The sequence below is a fragment of the Penaeus monodon genome, chromosome 15 (genome assembly GCF_015228065.2).
Source record: "Penaeus monodon isolate SGIC_2016 chromosome 15, NSTDA_Pmon_1, whole genome shotgun sequence".
In the NCBI taxonomy this organism is placed as follows: domain Eukaryota; kingdom Metazoa; phylum Arthropoda; class Malacostraca; order Decapoda; family Penaeidae; genus Penaeus; species Penaeus monodon.
In genome coordinates this window covers 1,851,780-1,854,746 of record NC_051400.1, presented here as the reverse complement: position 1 = coordinate 1,854,746, position 2,967 = coordinate 1,851,780, and the positions used below count along the sequence as shown (strand labels likewise).

At 52.8% G+C, this 2,967-nt stretch overlaps 1 protein-coding gene across 1 annotated transcript in view; it reads right to left on the bottom strand.

Moving 5' to 3' along the window:
* LOC119581628 (MAP/microtubule affinity-regulating kinase 3-like) overlaps positions 1 to 1,183 on the bottom strand; it is a gene marked incomplete in the record, with an annotated part of 89,364 nt that extends 88,181 nt beyond the window's left edge. The window contains 1 exon segment of the mRNA XM_037929749.1: positions 1,168 to 1,183.
* Positions 1,184 to 2,967: the final 1,784 nt, after the last annotated feature.

The window sequence follows — 2,967 nt, the reverse complement described above, 5'->3', positions numbered from 1 at the left end:
ATCCGCACGCCTCGCGCGGCCGGCGATCGACCCATCAATCTGCTTAATGACTTAGGTGTTCCTATCAACTGTTCGTTACCTCAACCACCTGGGCCTTCTCGCCATTTGCGGGACCTCCACCACGCACTCTCCCCATCTCGCGCTACAGCCATTAATCTCTAATTACTTTTCTCTTAATGAGTTTTCTTTTGGGCGCCTATCACTCCCCTCGTATCCGCACCATCGAAATCCGACTACCCGCACTGCCTCATCCGAGCAAGGAGGACGGGATCGGCATCTCGTACAGCGTTCGAGGCGCCGCGGCCGTGCTCTTGTCCCCCCCCCCTCCCTCCACCCCCTTTTTGACTTTGTCCTTCGCCTCCGCAAAGGAGTTCTCGCCCTCTGCCCCTCGCCCCTGTCTACATTTGGCTCGTAGTTTTCCCTCAACACAGCCGCCACTGCGCTCCCGTGTCCTAGACTGTGACCTGGTCAGGTGCCCACGACCCCAGTTCTCCTTGCAGCCATCTGACCTTCAAGTATACCTGTTCCTCGGCGGACCCCTCCCCCTCCCCCCTCCCCCGCTGCCCCGTCTGTCTGTCTCCGTCCACGGGCCCCAGCAGCCGTCAACAACAGCTCCGGATCCTCCACCTCACCCACCAATTTCACCTCCGCTTCCTAAAACCGATACTCCTCCAGCTCGGATTAGAGCGCCGGTCACCTCGACGCTTGTCCATCTCGGTTCACTTGCCTTCTTGTAAATGTTAGAATCCTGTAACACGGCAATACTTGCTTGCAACGGTTGGGCCGGAAATACACATTGGTCATATTCAATCCGTGGTCGGATTACATACATTTCCCGTAGCTTATCATACACACTGTATTGCCAATGGAACACTATTCCGTGCTGCTATTCGGCCGAATGGAAGCACAACAGTTATGGGGATTTAACACCAATAACGGCCATTCTAGGGTCTAGCCAGATCGAGTGGTCAACTCGCTATGTTTGCTGGTGCAACCGCTCGCCACCTGCATTAGTTCTGCAGGTGAATCTCATCACACACACGGGTATATCATCCACCAAAATCAGATGTAACACTTCGCCGAACCCATCCTTTTCCATATCAAGAAACAAAATCTCTATAAATGGCCGGGAAATTTGCTTTTAACACAGACACTGCAGAGGCACACCTTTGCGTGACGAGCACCCCGAGGAACTGACTCAGCGAGGGCCGGTCAAGCCCGACACCGGGAACCAACCCGCCCTCAGTTGCCAACGCGTCCCTAAACCACCGCTTGCCACGCGACCCGCTGACAATAATCGCTGACACCGCATACTGCAGCACCGTTTAAAAACACAAAGACAAACATGCCAGAGCGAAAACGAGAACAAGAGAGCCCTAGACAGAGCAGAAGGTTCGGAATACAAGAAAGCGAGGCGAACACGCCCGAAAGACGACAATGGCGGTAGGTGGCTACCGCGAGGGGACCAGCTGGAAGGAACTGTCGGGTAAAAAGTTCGAGGCGGTGGCCGCAGGACTGTCTTCTGCCTGACGATCATTGCGTCCGTGCAAACGAAGGGAGCGAAGAGTACAAGGGGATGAGACAGGGATGGGGAGAGTGGCATGCGGTGAGTACACACGTGGGATGAAGGGATCCTCACACCCGCTGCGCCGCTACTCATCCCATTCCGGGAAATGTCAAGAAGCTTAACTGTTGCACACGCAACTTGTGATTTCAATCGACTGAAACGACTAACAGAGTTATCTCCCTGTAATTTCTTCCTTTGACAAATTAGAATTCATTCTCGATAATTAAGCACTGTTGAAGTGTGCCATTTAAACATGAACCCGGATGCTAATTGAGCATGCAATCAACTGGGGACGCGTTCGAAGCAATACCCTTTAAACAGATAGTAACATGCTTAGCACTAAGGGTGAGTAATTACACAAATCAAAATATTGAACGAAAGGCCATAAACCCTAAGGGGATAGTCGCCAACCACCACCAGGACGGTCGCAGTCCCACCCCCTCGTGTTGTGACAATTCTACCCCCGTTATAAAGCCACCCCCGACCCACCTCCCACCCGACAGCGTGCAGTCAAGTGGCAGACGGAAAACTTGACCCACAGAATGAGAAAATGTTACGGAGAACAGGAAAACCGTATAATTATTCTATTTAAGCCTATATATTTTATTCAGCAGTGTAACTCCAACATGCCCTTACATGTTCATACTGCGAGAAAAAAAATCTCATTTGCTTCTATTTTGGACAATTTCATTCGTCAATTCAGCTGCGGTACAGAACCACTACCGGAATAGAATATCCAGACCGTAGACGTGGAAGTTGGCTTCGGCCGAAACACAGCATGAGAACATCCTTGGGCACCAGAGTGCATATCAAACTAGAGTAAAAATCTCAGTAAGGAGAACAATTATTTCCCGCAGAGCAGCTTTTGCCTCCCTCTTTCCCCCTCCGCCCCACACCCAGAAAAACGGCATGAGAACGCCGCCCGCAAAACCCAGAACGCCCCAACTTCCCACAAATTGAAAACTCGCAACTACTGGCGTCTCTTCCTGTGCAGTAACCCTCGAGCAGTTCGCAAATGTTGTCGCCTCACGCAACGCGCCTCCTCGCGGGCGTCATTCGGGGATTAAATTCCCCTCGCAGCTTGCCATTTTACCCCGGCGAAACAACTTTCCTTTCGGGAGGCCTCCGGTCTCGTTTTCCATCCGTCACAGGCCGTGGTTGTTGCTCGTCTCCCCCGCCCCTTCCTCGCTACGACCCCCGGAGGAAACTTCGACTCGCCCGCAACAGCCCTTCCATGCTCACTCGACGGCCCACTGGAATTTCTCTTCCTTCATTAGTTTTCCCTTTGGTTTCATTGTACTTGTTCTCCGGACAGGGCGCGCCTCTGACAACCAAGTCACGGGAAAACCTGCCTCTCCCGATGCCTACGGGAGCAAAGGCCTCGGGGCAGAGGGCGCCCA